The following is a 17,897-nucleotide window of genomic DNA, read 5'->3' on the forward strand; positions in this document are numbered from 1 at the left end:
ACAGCCGCTATTGCGGCTGGTTAGAGGCGGGCTGATGATGTCGCAGTGATGTCGTCAGCCTGAGACGCAGGAGTGGAAATTTTAAAATGCCGACTGTGTGAACTGAGGGTGTGTTGGATCACTGTCTGGATACTAAGACTCGCTGAAAACGTCACAAGCATATGTCTTGTCTGCTCTGGGGGCTGCCATGATCTAGTATAGAGCTCTTTCTGCATCGGCGCGCGTGAATGATGTCATGTCGGCTGTCGGCGCTACGGCACCATTCGCCCCACCTCCATCAGATCCGGAGGGCGCTACGAGGCGGCGTTTGACATGAATGTGACACTGGAGCAGCCTTTTAGGGCTGCTCTATGAAAGGTAAGTTTTATGTTTTCCGTCCGCGCTTGTAGCCGGCCTCCAGGTGGAGGCCTGGCCTGGCATGTAAGACAGAAAGAGAAAAATATGTGTTTATTTTGGCTGAGCATCACATAGCCAAGAGAGCAGGTGCAAAGATGCAGCAGACATTCCGTTGTGCACTGAGGTAATATCCTAAGCTGCCTGCTCAAATCTCTGGAAAGGAACTTGAAAATAACTGTACCACCTCTGACTCAAAGGTTTGGCTGTTACCACTGAGTCACAGTTGATATAACACTCCCCTGTGTTTTGCCCTGGGGACAATTTTGCATATCTTAAGAGTTGCACTTCATTCTATGCTTTGTAAACAACATATTTCATGAAATTTAAGATATAAGCACACTTCCTTTTCATTCATGGGATCTAGAATCCACTGCTCTCAGATGATTGGAAGGGAATCATTCTCAAACATCATTCAAAAAATGCACGGAGTGAAATATAAATAAAAAGGAGAAACTCAGCAGGTCAAACAGAGTACCTTATATAGCAAAGATAAAGATACATAATCAACGTTTTGGGCTTGAACAACATGGTATGAACAACATTTAAGCAAAAGTAAAACATGAAAATCTGTAGACACCGTGTTGAAAGCTGGAGAAACTGAGCCCGAACAGTGCCCTTTATATCTTTCTTTGGCTTGGCTTCGCGGACGAAGATTTATGGAGGGGGTAAAAAGTCCACGTCAGCTGCAGGCTCGTTTGTGGCTGACAAGTCCGATGCGGGACAGGCAGACACGGTTGCAGCGGTTGCAGGGGAAAATTGGTTGGTTGGGGTTGGGTGTTGGGTTTTTCCTCCTTTGCCTTTTGTCAGTGAGGTGGGCTCTGCGGTCTTCTTCAAAGGAGGTTGCTGCCCGCCAAACTGTGAGGTGCCAAGATGCACGGTTTGAGGCGTTATCAGCCCACTGGCGGTGGTCAATGTGGCAGGCACCAAGAGATTTCTTTAGGCAGTCCTTGTACCTTTTCTTTGGTGCACCTCTGTCACGGTGGCCAGTGGAGAGCTCGCCATATAACACGATCTTGGGAAGGCGATGGTCCTCCATTCTGGAGACGTGACCCATCCAGCGCAGCTGGATCTTCAGCAGCGTGGACTCGATGCTGTCGACCTCTGCCATCTCGAGTACTTCGACGTTAGGGATGAAAGCGCTCCAATGGATGTTGAGGATGAAGCGGAGACAACACTGGTGGAAGCATTCTAGGAGCCGTAGGTGATGCCGGTAGAGGACCCATGATTCGGAGCCGAACAGGAGTGTGGGTATGACAACGGCTCTGTATACGCTTATCTTTGTGAGGTTTTTCAGTTGGTTGTTTTTCCAGACTCTTGTGTAGTCTTCCAAAGGCACTATTTGCCTTGGCGAGTCTGTTGTCTATCTCATTGTCGATCCTTGCATCTGATGAAATGGTGCAGCCGAGATAGGTAAACTGGTTGACCGTTTTGAGTTTTGTGTGCCCGATGGAGATGTGGGGGGGCTGGTAGTCATGGTGGGGAGCTGGCTGATGGAGGACCTCAGTTTTCTTCAGGCTGACTTCCAGGCCAAACATTTTGGCAGTTTCCGCAAAGCAGGACGTCAAGCGCTGAAGAGCTGGCTCTGAATGGGCAACTAAAGCGGCATCGTCTACAAAGAGTAGTTCACGGACAAGTTTCTCTTGTGTCTTGGTGTGAGCTTGCAGGCGCCTCAGATTGAAGAGACTGCCATCCGTGCGGTACCGGATGTAAACAGCGTCTTCATTGTTGGGGTCTTTCATGGCTTGGTTCAGCATCATGCTGAAGAAGATTGAAAAGAGGGTTGGTGCGAGAACACAGCCTTGCTTCACGCCATTGTTAATGGAGAAGGGTTCAGAGAGCTCATTGCTGTATCTGACCCGACCTTGTTGGTTTTCGTGCACTTGGATAATCATGTTGAGGAACTTTGGGGGACATCCGATGCGCTCTAGTATTTGCCAAAGCCCTTTCCTGCTCACGGTGTTGAAGGCTTTGGTGAGGTCAACAAAGGTGATGTAGAGTCCTTTGTTTTGTTCTCTGCACTTTTCTTGGAGCTGTCTGAGGTCAAAGACCATGTCAGTAGTTCCTCTGTTTGCGCGAAAGCCGCACTGTGATTCTGGGAGAATATTCTCAGCGACACTAGGTATTATTCTATTTAGTAGAATCCTAGCAAAGATTTTGCCTGCAATGGAGAGCAACGTGATTCCCCTGTAGTTTGAGCAGTCTGATTTCTCGCCCTTTATATAGCAAAGGTAAAAACACATAACTGACATTTCAGACTTGAGCCCTTCATCAAGGTATGAGAAAATGCTGGCAGGCATCTGAACAAAGTAGGGGGAAGATGTGGTCGCAAAGACAGGAGGTGATAGGTGGAGAAGGGAGGTAGGGTGAAGCAGAGATCAAGGGGAGGAGGGATGACTTGGTGAAGGGAGGGAGGAGAACTGGGAATCGGAAGGAAAGGGGAGAAGCAGAGTCCCACAGGCAGGAGGTAATAGGTGGATAGGGGAGAGAAGGAAGGGCGGCACACTGGCCAATAGTGGGAGGAGGGATGGCCCTGTGAAAGGAGAGAGAAGGGGTGGAGAGCTGGAGGAAAGGAGAGAGGGAGAACAGGGAGTAGGCTTGCAGCAACCAGAGAAGATGGTTAATGCCATCTGGTTGGAGAGTTCCCAGACGGAATATGAGGTGTTACTCCTCCAATTTACGGGTGGCCTTGGTTTGATATTACATTAAGCCATGGGCAGACACATCAGTGTGGGATTGGGGCACAGAATTGAAATGTTTCACCACTGGGAGATCCTTGTTGTTGATGTGGACGGTGCAAAGATGCTCATTGAAGTGATCTTCCAGACTGCGGCCAGTCTCCGATGTAGAAAAGGCCACAATGGGAGCACCAAATGGATACACAAGTGAAGTGATGCTTCTCTTGAAAGGACAGTTTGGGGTCCCGACTGGCAGATGGGAGGAGGTGTGGGTGCAAGCATGATACTTCCTGTGACTGCAGGGGAAAGTGCCAAGAAGGGGATTAAAGAGAAGGGATAAGTGGACAAGGGAGTCACAGAGGGAATGGTCCCTATGGAAGCCGGAGGGGGGAGGAGAAGTGAAGATGTGCCTGGTGGTGGGATCATGCTGTAGGTGATAGAAATTACGGAAGATTATATGTTGGATGCAGAGGTTGGTGGGGTGGTAGCTGAGGACAAGGGAATCCTGTTTTTGTTGCATCTGGTGCCAGAGGGGGCCAGGACAGATGAGTGTGAAATGGAGGAGATGCAGGTAAAGGCTCCTTTAAAGGTGCCTCTTAACAGTCAGACAGTCCCCCCTGAGTCATTGAATTTTCATTGATTCGCCTCCAGCACTTCCGCAGCCTTTGCAGCCACACAGACCAGAGTCCAAATCATCGGTAACCTGAGCACCAGATCTGAACCTCCGACACAATCAGGAAGCCTTCAGTGCCCTCAGCACACCTTCGCATCCTGGTTCTGATACCTAGTACCATTTCAGCCAGTCTCTAGCCAGCCTCCAGCAGTCCGCAGCCTGGTGGGAGTGAGCGAATGGCTGTGGACAGAGTTGGAGGCAAGCAAGTCTTGCTTGGTGTTGAGCTTTTTGAGTGTTGTTGAAGCCACAGTCATCCAGTCAAGTGGAGTGTCCTCCATCACAATCCTGACGTACCTTGTAAATGGTGAACAAGCTGTGGGGAGTTAGGATGCGAGATAACCTCTGCAGGATTCCTAGCTCCTGACTTGATCATATAGCCACACTGTGTATATGGCATCTCCAGTTCACTTTCTGGTTAATGGTAATATTAGAATATTCCCAGCGGGAAATTCAGTGATGGTAGTGCCATTGATGTTTAGGAGAGATAGCTGGATTTTCCTTTGTTGGCTATCATTATTGCCCATCATGTGTGGCATGAATATTACCTGCTACCTATCAATTAGGCCTGGATATTATCCCAGTTTTGCAGCATTTGGATGAACACTGCTTCATTACCTGAGCAGTCATGAATGTTGCTGAACATTGTGATGGATTTCAAGATTTAAGATTCTTTTATTGTCATGTAATAAAGCAGAAGAAGTACTATTACACAAAAATTCCTTTAGTCTATCATAAGGCAAAGATTTGCCATCAACACAAATTTACCAGTGCCTCTTACAGTCAGAGAAAGAGAAGCAAAAGACAGCACCCCCCCCACCCCCCAGAGTCACTGAGTGGACATAGATTCACCTCCAGTGCTCCCGCAGCCTCTGTAGTCACACTGTCTTCAGTCCAAATCATTAACAACCCGAGATCCAGATTCAAACCTCTGACATGATCAAGAAGCCCTCATCACCGTCTGGCATTTTGGTTCTAATACCTGGTACCCCTTCAGCTAGTCCTGAGCCAGTCACCAGCAGTCTGCAGCCTGGTGTGAGTCTCTTGACCACAGTCGCCAGCAGCCTGCGTGACCCTGACCTTACATGTGAAGGAAGGTCAAGGTGGGAGGAACCTTTTGGCAAGGATAATGTGTGAACAAGCAACCTGTGTCAGGGATCCTTCACACAGAATCCTTCACTCTGCCAGTGAACAGCCAGCTTTGGACTGCTTAGGAATAAAGGTTATTGACCGATAATACTGAGTCTGTTTGTCACCACACCTGTTGAATGTCCCCAGAAATAGATTTTCTGTTCAAATTTGCAACACCTGCAGTATTTTAATTGTTTTTGCACTGTTTTTGGAATAATTTTAAAGCTGAAATTCAGACCACAGAAAGCCAGTACAACTTTCCATGAATGTTGCTGAACATTGTGATGGATTTCAAGATTTAAGATTCTTTTATTGTCATGTAATAAAACAGAAGAAGTACTAATACACAAAATTTCCTTTAGTCTATCATAAGGCCAAAAGGTTTTCCAGCACATTTGTGTATTACACTGCATTACACTGGTCCCCAGCATCTGCAGACTTTCTTGTTTTCACAACTTTCCATTAAGTTTGGACTGTGCTTGATTCAAAGGCTTTAACTTAGATAAAGGATGTGATGGCCAGTCTGCTGAGCCCTGCACTTTGCGACCCAGCCTCAATGATCATTAAACCACATCCTTATTTATTCAAAGTCTGGTGTCCAAATAAGCGCTTGCACAAGCCAGGTCTCAAGGTCCTTCCACTGCATCAGATAACCTGACCCCGGTTTCTCTCGTTGACGGGGAGAGAACAGCATTCACATTTTCACAAGGTTTAATTACGTGCTGCACCTTCTTTAAAATTAGTTTGAACAATTTCCAACCCTGGCTGCAAAAAAGCACACTGCTGGAGGAGCTCAGCAAGGCAAGCAGCATCTGTGGGTTCCAGATTCCAGCATGCGTGTTCTCTTGTCTCCACTCCACCGTGCCTGATTGTGTTTCCTTGTGCTAATCATAGCATTCCTCTGATGCCTTAGGTAGTGGCGCTTTGCTCAGGGCAGGAGTGAATTACAAAGACCAAGTAAGGTCCAAGATGCCACACAAACTTGTTTGAACATTGTCATAAGAATCTTGTTACTTTGAATTTTCCATGTTTTCTGTGACTTATTAAATTTAACTTGGCACCAGAGAGTGGTGACATTTTTGCGAAGCCTGGATAGAAAAACTAAGATTTTCGATACACATGAAATGAAAAGGAATGTTATGTGATACTATACCCTGGACTTTTGTTTTATTGTGACACTATTTTTATTCTTGCACGACCTGCTGGGCCAGATAAAGATTGATCTGTTTGGATAGTTCAAGTTCAGCTTTATAGAGTCATAGCGTGCAAACAGGCTCTCCAGCCCAACTTGCCCACGCTGACCAAAATGTCCCACCCACACTAGTCCCACCTGCCTGTGATTGGCCCATGTCTCTCTAAACCCATCCTATTCATGTATCCAAACAATTATTTTCTTAAACATTGCAAAAATACCTGCCTCAACCACTTCCTCCAAGAGCCCATTTCATTCACCCGCCACGCTCAGGTTCTGGTTCATTCTCTGCCCCATCACCTTAAACATTTGTCCTCTGGTTTCTGATTCCTCTACTCTGGGCACCCAATCTATCCCTCTCAAGATTTTGAATACTTCTATGAGATCATCCCTCATCCTCCTGCGCTCCAAGGAATAAAGCCCTCCCCCACTCAACTTCTCCCTGTAGCTTAGTTCCCCCGAATCCTGGCAACATCCTCGTAAATCTCCTCTACACCCTCTCCAGCTTGGCAACATCTTTCCAACAGCATTGATACCAAAATTGAACACTAACCTTCAAATGGGGCCTCACCAACAGCTTATGCAACTGCATCATGACCTCCCAACTTCTACACTTAGTATTCTGACTGTTGAAGGCCAATGTGTCAAAAGCCTTTTTGACCACCTTATGATGCCACTTTCTAGGTACTGTGTATCTATATGCCTAGAACCCTCTGTTCTACAACACTCCCAGATTCCTCTCATTCACTGTGTTGGTCCTACCCACTTTGGACCTTCTAAAATGCAACATCAGCTATTCGCTGCCCACCTGTCCAACCGATCAATATCTTGCTGCAATCTTTGGCAACTGTCTTCACTATCTACAATACCAAACACTTTAATATCATCCACAAACTTGAAAATCATGCCATGTACGATTTTATCTAAATCATTGATATAGGTGGAAAACAACAAAGGGCCCCACACCAAATCCTGAGGACCACCATGAATTACAGTCGTCCAGTCCGCAACACACCTTCTATCATCACCCTCTATTTGTTTCCATGAAGTCAATTTTCGATCAAATCTGGTACCTTACCTTAGATCCCATGTGATCTAATGTTCTAGTGCAGCCTACTCTGCAGAACCTTATTGAATGCCTTGTCACATGATACCTGGTATAGTGAGAGAGGTTTTTCTTTCATGAGTAGTCTAACAAGTCAACTCGAACATTCATACAACCATTCAAAGTAGCAAGGCGGCAAAAATTCAATTACAGAGCATAAGGTTACAATGAGAAAGATTAATTAGAAATTAGCAAGGGCAACAGGCAAGCACCATTGGGGGCTCATTCAGGAGCCTGATCGCTGCAGGGAACAAACTATTAAACCTGCGGTTTGTGAGTTCTTACTCTTGAATCTTTTCCCTGATGGGAGGAGGGAGAAGTGAGTGTGATAGATCCTTCAGTACATTGGGTGAATTGCTTCGGCAGTGGAGGTGTAGATGGAGTCCAGGGAGGGTCGGGTTGGTTGTGCAATATTCTAAGCTGCATTCACTACCTTCTGTAGCTTCTTCTGATCAAAGGGGGAGCAGCTCCCATTCTAGGTTGTGATACATCCAGCTAGGATGCATTCACTGTCTCTAAATATATGTGACAATAACAATTCAACTCAATTCTAAGCTAAGATCGGCAAATACTGGTATATTTGGTCTGGGTTGAGATTGCTAAGAAGGGCTGGGAGGTGTCATTTCCAATCACCATCCTCCTGGAATATGTTGAATGACAAGTAGCAATGTTTCAAAACCAGGCTAACCTCACTTTTCTCTGACACCCTGATCCTGGATGATTTAGTCATGTTTTTTTACACAGAATGTAACGTGATTTTTCCATTCTGAAGTGCCTCTCTACCTTCCGGGAGTGGCTGTTCACACAGGAACAACAAAAACTCCAAATATCTGTATCATGCTGTGAGTTTAGACAGAATACTTGAAGTGAGATATTTAAGGAGGCTGGTTGTCCTATTCATTAGCCCATTGTTTATGGATCGCCTGCAATTCAGTTTAGGTGGCAGGCGATCTGTGAAAATAACTAGGAGTCGAGGAGGTAAAATGTTGGAATGGTAATGAGTCCTTATTCCTGTTCCGATCATTTTACAGAGACTGCTTCCAGGAAATTGGGAATAATTTCCTGGAATGCAGCAGCTGTGTTAAAAACATACGTGATGTCAGAATGGTACGGGAAAATTACAGAGTAAAGGAACTGAGGATTTATGATATCTCGACCCAAATACAGAGAAAGGTAATAAGAATATTGAAAACCTGAGTCGCACTGATGGCTAGTTGGAGGCTTCTGCACTCCTGTAACCACACTTCACATTGCAGCTCTAAGCCTTCCCACTCCCCATGCTCCATTTCATACTATGTTGATGGAGTTCTATATCTTATTCAATTCTCCAGCTCTGCTCTGTACTCAAGCACCTTCCTACATCTCACCTTTGTTTGCTAGTAGAAGTTTATAATGTACACTGTGGACTTTTTTCTATATTTGTGGTGTTCACAGTTGATCATGGTATTGCCTTCTTTGTTGCAAATTGCTGACAATAAATTGTGGATATTGTGGGTGCCTGAGGGAAACATGGAACTGCTCGTCTATACCAGCTGCAGTCAATAATAGCAAGGAGACAAATGAGTGGAGCAGGCCGCCAGAGTACCAGTGTGGTAAGTAATGGCTGAACATGTAATCAAGCAAGTGTTTCTCCAGAGCAAGTTTGCAAAGGAAGCATTAAATAACAGGAATGTAGTTCCTAAAGCAAGTCAAGGTTTGCCCTTCCGGATCATATTGTCTTGCAAAATATCCTTTCCATGAGGAATTTTCCAGGATTAAACATGGTTGATTCTCAGATTAAAGGTTCAATTAAAAATAGACACCATCTATATGGGATGTAGGTGGGTAGGAAATCAAGAGACCTATAGTAGTGGAAGAATTCTGCATAGAAATTAAATGGGGAGTGGTATTTAAGTACAGTTTCCCCAGCATCACTGGTTCATTGTCTGCCTCTGAACATGTTGCCATCCAGGGAAGAGTCCATACTCACACTCTGTGTGAACGTCCAAACTGGAACTCCCAGGTGCCAGCTATTTTTATTCACCTCACCTCAACATAGACATGTTCACCCTTTGGCTTTTTCCATTGCCAGGGTGAGTCTAAACATAAATTTGAAGGACATTTCATTTTCCCCCAGACAGCCTTACACCCAAAGGCATGGACACTGATATTTCCAATTTTAGGTCATTTCTATCTGTTTCTTCTTTCTTTTACCTGCTTTCATTTCCCCTATTTAATTCCTTCCCTCCCTCCATCCCAGTGGTCTTCTCCCCATATGCTTTCAAACTTCTTCTATCCTGTACCCTGTCACCTCTTGGTCTGTACCCTTCTCCCTCTCTTTATGCTGAGTATCTCCCCTTTACTCGCGATAAAGGGTCCTGATCCAAAACACTGACTGACAATTGCGTCTGACCCACTGAGTCCTTTCAATTCTCTAAATCCAGGCCCTATTTGCTGACAGATCCTTTAGTTTGGTTCCCATGATTTTGCCCTCCCTCATCATCTGTAGGTAAATTTCAATACACACCAAAATGGATGTCAAGAGCTAGATTCAGGGAAAGGGATTGGCCATTTGAGACAGTGCAGAAGTAGATTCGAGAACAACTTTCCACAAAGGAATTGGATAAATACTCGCAAGGGGAAATCTTGCTAGGCTTTGGAGAAAGAGTTGTGAATCAAGCTATTTCCTCTGCTGTGTGTATCTAAGATATGAAGAACTTAATTAAAAAATCAAAATCAAAGCATGCCAAGATTTGGCTTGATTCACCTTTTGGGTATAGTTTCAAGTATTATAGATGTTAAGTATCATGGTGCTGATCTTTTATCTTCGACGTACTTTCATTTCCTCTTAATGGATTTGACTTTGTACTAGTTTGGCCATCCCAACAGTACAGTGATTCCCACCAATCAAAGCACACTGAACGATGTGGTGAATAACCTGTGTTCACCCCCTTATGTTTAACAAAATGGTTCCGTGGTGATTTTAAGTACTGCTGTGCGCCACACAATTGGAACTCAGTAATTGACGAACACTCCTGTAAAATATCTTACGATGTGTTGTAATCTCTATAAATTCAAGTTGTTGCTAACAAGGCGGAAATTGCTGGTTAAAATCTATAAATGCGTGTGTTGCAAATGAGGGGGAAATTGGTGAGTTAAATATATTGTCACCCCTGCTTTAAAGTAACTTCTGAGGTATTATTTCCTGTTGCACTTGATCATGGCAGCACGGTTAGTGTAGCAGTTAGCGCAACGCTATTACAGCTCCATCGGCCCAGGTTTGAATCCAGCTCTGTCTGTAAGAAGTCTGTACACTCTCCTGGTGTATCCATTGATTTTCCTTGGGTACTCTGATTTCCTCCTACCTTCCAAAAACACAGGTTTTAGGTTAACTGGTGTATTTGAACAGCATGAGCTCGTGGACCAGAATGATTTGTTTCCGAGCTGTATCTCCAAATTAAATTTAAAAATTTGGTACAGAACGGATAATGAAAGAAAAGTCCACAGTGGCAAAGTATTTGGGGGAAGAAAATGAGTGTCTGGAGAAAAGGGAATATGTGAAAACATACCCCTGGGGAAACTTGAATTCTACATCCACTGTGCTATTAAAAAAGATAAATGACCAGAATAGTATTACGGAAATTTAAATCAGTCTGCTGGACACTATATTTGGGTGTCACTTTGAGGTGAATGAGGTCCCTTAGGTCTCTGTGGGTTCCTGCCCTTTGAATGTTTCCACTGAGATCAGCAACTCAAGCAGGAAGTGTGGAACTAATTATAGAGGACATTTTACTGCTTTGACCCAAGATTCAGTGAGCTGTACAAACAGACCGTCTGGACTGAGGAGTGTATAAATCACATTACACCTATACAACAGTATCACTGTAACTATGGCAGTTCCTTGCTCCCCCACTTCTGCTTTAAATTGTCCTTGCACTGACTTGCCGCTCCCCTCCTGAAGGTTTGATGGCGTAAGATGGTTTAGGTGTGAGACTTTTAACAAGAAGAATTAGCAAGAGTAGGCCATCTGGCCTATCGAGTCTGCTCCGCCATTCATTGAGATCATGGCTCATCTTCACCTTCCTGCCTTTTCCCCATATCCATTAATTCCCCATCTATGTAAATATATATCCAATATATATTTACTGAGGTAGACCCCACTGCTTCCATGGGCAGTAAATTCCATAGATAGACCACACTCTGAGAAAAGCAGTTCCTCCTCATCTCTGACCATGAATCTTGAAGCTATGTCACCTAGCTCTGGTCTCCCCACCAATGGGAACAACTTACCTACTCTATTATTTCTATGCCTTTCATAATTTTATGTTTTGATAAAGTCCCTTCTCATTCTTGTAAATTCCAGAGAGTATGGTAGAAAACAACTTGCAATTCCAGAGTATCGTCATCGTCAGTCATACAGAGATATGGCACGGAAATAGACCATTTGGCCCCTGCATGTCCCTACTGATCATCTGCCAATTTATGTTTACCTTGCACATCCTATTTTTAAAAAATTCTTGCCACATTCTCATCAACTCACCCCAGAGTCTATTGTTCACCGACACATGAGAGGCCTACTAACCTATCAACCCTCATGTCTTTTAGGATTCGGGAGGAAACTGGAACACCTAGGGTAAGCAGGAAGAACATGCCAAGGCCATACAGACAACGTCAATGGTCAAGGTTGAGCTCGGTTCTCTGGTATTACGAGACAGGGTGCCACTGACTGAACCAATGGAGCAGAGGTAGTGTGACATCAATACTAGCAATCCATTCAAGAGCTTCAAGAGAGGTAGTATGGATAGTTTTAATGCATCCATTTTCTCCAAATTGTGGAATTTAGTGCTGTGAGCTTTTCCATCTTCATTTCCACACTCCTTTAAACAAGGCTTTATATAACTTGTTTAACTAGGTTTTTTTTATTATTGTGACCTCCACAACATCTTTCCCTGTGTTAAGTTTTGATTCATAATACTCCTATGAAGCACCTGAAGCTATTTCACTGTACCCAAGGCACTGTACAAAGACAAGTTGTTGTCCTGCAGGCTGTGTAATACACAAAGATACTGGAGAAACTCAGCAATCATGAGCAGGCTATCCTGCATGCCCAACATCTAATGAAGCCCCCATAAAAAGAGATGTAAGTGCATAGCAAATCATGAATAGTTGAAGTGTTTAAAGAAGCCAAGAAAGACATCCCAGTAGCCAATCATTGCCTTGTGTACTGCAAAATAGAGGCCACCCGCAAATTGGAAGAACAACAATTTCTGTACATTCTGTCTGGACATTCTCCAACCAGATGGCATCATTATGGACTTTTCTGGTTTTGTTTAACATTCCTCCCCAGGTCTTTCTCTTTCCCTACCCCTCCCTTCCTCCAACTCCCCACCATTTCCCCTTCCTTCTTCTGTCAGAGAGCTACCTTTCACATCCCCTTAACCTCTTTCCATATCACTTCTCAGCTTCTTTCTCTTCTATCCACCCACTGGATCCACCTATGACCTATACCTGTGCTCTTGCCCCTTCCTGGGTGGGGTGGTAGGTGGTCCTTGAAGAGAGAGGCTACCTTCTTAAAGAAACTGCCTCTTGTAGGTGTCCTTGATGAGTGAAGTCTGGTGCCCATGATGTCGCAGGCTGAGTTAACAACCCTCTAGAGTTTTTTTTAATTGTCCTGAGCGTTGGCGCCTCCATATCAGACAATGATGTAACCAGCCAGAATGCTCTCCACAGTACACCTGTAGAAGTTTTGAGAGTCTTCGGAGACATACCAAATCTCTTCAAACATCTCATATAGCCTTCTTCGTGATTGCATTGTCATGGAGACTGGAGGACAGATCCTCGGAGATGTTGACACACAGCAATTTGAAGTTCTCGGCCCTCTGCACTACTGAGCTCTCAATGAGGACTGGATCATGTTCTCCTGACTTCCTCCAATTTTTGCTAACGCTGAGAGCAAGGTTGTTGGTGTGACACCACTCAACGAGCTGATCTAGCTCTCTCCCGTACGCGTCCTCTTTGCCATTTGTGATTCTGCTGATAACCATGGCGTCATCAGCAAATTTGTAGATGGCATTAGAATTGAGCCTGGCCACACAGTCATGGGTGTACAATAAGTAGAGCAGTGGACTAAGCAAGCATTCTTGAGGTGCCCCTTTGTTGATAATCAGTGAGGAGTAGACATTGTTTCCAATTGGTACTGACTGTGATCTTCTGATGAGGAAGTCAAGGATCCAGTTGCAGAGGTTGGAGGGAGCGGTGCAGAGGCCAAGGGTTTGTAGCTTCTTGACCAGCACTGAGGGAATAATGGCGTTAAAGGCTGAGCTATAGTCACAATGACATTAGTAGGTGGGTCCATGAAAGGTTCTCTGAGATTGTGACTCCCAGAAATTTAAATTTGCTCATCCTCTCCATCTCTGATCCCCCAAAGATTGGATCGTAACTTTAACTAACTTTCCTAACTTTAACTTTCCTAAAGTCTACAATCTTGGTCTTGGTGACATTGAGTGAGAGATTGTTGTTAGTACACCATTCAGACAAGTTTTCAACCTCCCTCCTGTATGCTGACTCATCCGCCCTTTCATAACAGCACATTACAGTGGTATAGTCAGCAAATCTGTATATGGTGTTTGCAGGGGCCAAAAGTGTGTAATTTGTTTACTTACCTTGTTGGTTGGCATCCCATTGGCTCCCGCGAATGCCGGAAGTGTCTGCGGGTTCAATTGGCTTTCTGCAGCCAACTTTGTTATGTGCACAAATTCCAGGAGCATGTGCATTGAGTTAATATATTGAAGTGCCTGCTGGAGCATACACGGTGCCTTTGTGTATTGGAATGCCAATTGGAGCATGTACAGTGTGTTTGTGTATTGGAGTGCTGGTTGGAGCATGCATGGTAATATATGATGTGCTTCAGGAACTTCAGATAGTATATTAAAAACATGGCGACATAGAGAAGGGTGAGTTAAACGCTTATAACTTTAGTTGACCATTAGCATAAATGTTACTCTGTATTCACAGAGCTTTAATGTAGATGTTATTTATAGTCATTTCATCAAATGCTGAAGAAGATTATTTTGTTTACATATTAAAGAATTTAAATACATCTGGATTTATATTGGAAATAATTGAAACGCATCATGAACAAGTGTCTCAATTAGCCTTCAAGCGACCATTTATTGAATCGAAGTCGCTATTTATTTAGTGAACTAAAGATTATTGTTTGGAACAGAAAATTGAAGGTTGGAAGATAGAAAATAAACTCTCTGTACTTTGGATTGAAATTGAAAATAAGATGGTGGCCATCTTGGAAATGCCTCGAGTTGGGGGCAGTTTGTAATCCACCTTCTCCACCAGAGGGAGATTTAAAGTTTTTACTCTAATAGCAAAGTGTCTTATAATCATGTTGGAGAAGCCATTACTTGAAAATCAGCGATATTATTGGCGGATGCTGTGGTGGAAACTTGTCTGTTAAAAGAGGCACGTTACAGCCATTAGAAGTGGTAGGCTATTGATGCAGAACAAGAATGGCTTAAGGATAAATATGCCTTTGAAGAAATAGAGGAACTGTAGGTGGAGCAGCTACGAAAAGAGCAGGAGCCATTACAAAAAGAAGAGGAGCTGAAGTGGGAGCAGCTAAGGAAAAAAGAGGAGCAGCTAAGGAGACAAAAGGAGCAAATGGAATTGAGAAAAAGAAGAGTTGTTATTGATTCCTTTTCAAATGCAGAACAGCAAACTATCATCCCTGAGAAGAAACAATGAAATAGCTGTATCATTGATCCAGCTACAGTTTCTCACTTCTTTGCCCAAGGAGGAGTTTCAAGCTTATGATGGAGATCCACTTCAGTACCAAGCGTTCATGAGATCTATTAGTCACACTATTGAAAACAAGTGACAGGACCCTGAAGATTGTCTTTATTATTTGGAAATGTTCACAGAAGGGCAGCCAAAGGAACTTGTGAAGAGTTGTCCTCAGAGCTAAATATTTACTAGAGGAGAATTATGGTGTCAAGCTTTAGCTTATATGGATAAAGCTCTTAAATGGTCATCATTAAAACCGAATGATGCAAAGGCTCTACAAGCATAGACTCTCTTTAGAGGCTGCTGTAATGCCATGGAAGATACTGACAGCATTAAGGAGCTTGACATGCCTGGTAATATGCGAACCATCTTAGTTAAATTACCCTATCAAATCTGGGATAGATGGAGTCATTTGGCTTATGATTTCAAGAAAAAAATTTGATCAAAGAGCTACCTTAAAGGATATGGAGAATTTTCTTGAAGAGCAGGTGAACATTGAAACAAATCCAATATATGGAAATACTAGAGACGCTTCAATGGGAAACAAAGATGTAAGGAGGTCCAACTCATTGTCTAGTCCGTAACTGAAAAGGAATACTTTTACTACTACTGTGTCAGTTATAAATAAAGAAAAGTAACAAAGGAAAAGGAGAGCTTACCTACTGAGAAGAAGTTGTTTTTTCTGTAAAGGTGGACATGCTTTGGAAATGTGTTTAAGCTTGGAAAAGGAACACAAAGAGAAAATTGTTTTTTTAAAGGAAAATGAAATATGTTTTGGCTGTCTGTGTAAAGGGCATATCAGTGAAAACTGCATGAAGTGACTTAGTTGTAACACATGCAATTTTAAGCAACCTAAAATACTGCATATCCATCAAAGGAATAAGGAATTGGAAAAGAGCAAATGGAAACATCAGAAAACGGTATAACAGCCTTGGTTCAGGCAAGTGGTCTTTGTGGCAGGTGTGGATATCTGCAAACTTTCAATAGTCCCTGTACAAGTCAAGAGTAAGAATGGGAATGCAAGGAGGTCACGTGATGAGGAGGGTGTAGCAGGACGTCGGCCACTAAAGCTACCGGATCAGGAAAACCAAAAACAGTTAAAGAAGAAAGTACAAGCACTAAAAATAGCAAGAACAGATAAATAAAGATTCCTACCTGATAAAAAGGAGAAGGAAAAACGCCAGTCAAATAAAGGCAACCAGTAAGGTGGGAGAAACAGTTGGCACCCGATCCAGCCCGCCCTGTGGAGCCCAAGGTGGCAACGCCAATTTCAGGCCTGAAGCCTGGGAGGTCCCAATGACGGAGGTGCAACTCACAGAACATGGCCACAGCTTGCCCAGAGGGCAGCAAGAGGTGAGACCTACCCAGGCAGGAGAAGTGACGCAGTCTTCGATCAATCATCAAGGGGTGAGGGGCCCGCGGAGACATCCGAGCCTCGGGATGGGTTTGTTGCATCCCTCCCCCCCACCCCAAGGATAGCGAAAAAAGAATGCCCAGGAGTGGAACGTGAAGGGTGGTAGGAGTAGCTTGCGGGACAATGTGGGAGACCTCGGCCCCTCATCGGCAGACTGCCCAGCAGGGAATCCAGTGATGTGGGAAACGATAAGGTGGTTGGAGGTGGCAGCAGGAAGCGAGAGCAGGGAAGAGCCGGGATGCACGAAGGAGGCAAGAGGGAGAGGCACAGAGCCCTACAAGACATTTTAAAGGCCATGGGAAGAATGGAGGAGAGACTGTCCAGAGATTTAAGGGAGAAAGCAGGGGAACTGTACAATAAAATGGACAGATGGGAAAGTGCTCTAATTGGATTAACAGGAAAGGTGACTGAAGTGGAAGCAAGAATTGGGGATAATGAGGACAGAATAAATAAATTGGAGAGGGAAGATACTGCGTGGGGTCAGAAAGGGGACACCTCTGGCAGAGAATTAACATTCTGGAGAACCATAGCTGGAGGAACACCATAAAAATTGTGGAGTTGCCGGAAGGTAAAGAAGGGAGGGATCCTGTAGCATCTTTTCAACGCTGGTTACCAAAAGTTTTAGGAAGGGAGAAACTGGGAGAGTCAGTGGAGGTAGAGAGGGCCCATCGGTCCTCCTTCCCATGACCGGGCCCCGGTCAAAGGCCATGCTCAGTGCTGGTGAAGCTTCTGTGTCACCAGGACTGAGAGAAAATTTTAAGTGCGGAAGCTGTCGAGGTGAAAGCGAAGGGGGGATGGAGTGCCAATGGATCTGGAGGGTAATAAGATGTAATTCTTCCCAGACATAAAAGTGTGGCCCTCCTAAAAAAAAAGAAAAGAATTTGAGCCAATGAAAAGAATGGCCAAACAGAAAGGATACGAATGTGTCCTCAGATACCCAGCAACTCTCAGAGGGCGAGAGAAAGTTTCTGTCAGAGGACAAAGAGACCCAACAGTTTGTAAAACAATTGTTGGTTTGTAAGAAATAAGTGCCAAATAGGTAATGCCAATGTTTTGCTGTTCATAAAAATATACTCTAAGTAATAGCTATATGATAATAATAATAATTGTGGGTTTAAATGTTTATTGCATAAATACATTGATGGGAGTATTTATAAAAAGGTAATTGTTCCGGTGGGGATCAGGGGGGGTGCGTGAGGGTGGAGAGGTGTGGGAGATAGATGGGTGTAAAATGCACAGCCTATGGCGAGGAAGTGGATGGTGACGACGCAGCGGGTGAAGATACCAGGGGTGGGGGGGGGGGGTGGGGAGGGAGGTGACTTATAGGTCAGATGTAGATTGGGAATATATGTGAATTTGATAGTTTATTACCCTATGTTATGTTGTTCCCTTTGTCTTTTTTGCCTCTTTTATTATTTTTCCTTTCTGGGATTTCTTGTGAACTTGGTGGACTGGAATGCCTGGCTGAAGGAAAAGGATTGGGTGGACCATTGGACAGGGGGTGAATGGAGTATGGGGAAAACATGGACTTGGGAAGAGTC

General features: G+C 44.1%; 1 protein-coding gene across 9 annotated transcripts in view; it reads right to left on the bottom strand.

The window, feature by feature from the left end:
- rad51b (RAD51 paralog B) overlaps window positions 1–17,897 on the bottom strand; it is a 644,462-nt gene that overhangs the window by 223,851 nt on the left and 402,714 nt on the right. The window lies entirely within an intron of this gene.

This window comes from Narcine bancroftii, chromosome 2 (assembly GCF_036971445.1).
Source record: "Narcine bancroftii isolate sNarBan1 chromosome 2, sNarBan1.hap1, whole genome shotgun sequence".
NCBI classification, from domain to species: Eukaryota; Metazoa; Chordata; class Chondrichthyes; order Torpediniformes; family Narcinidae; genus Narcine; species Narcine bancroftii.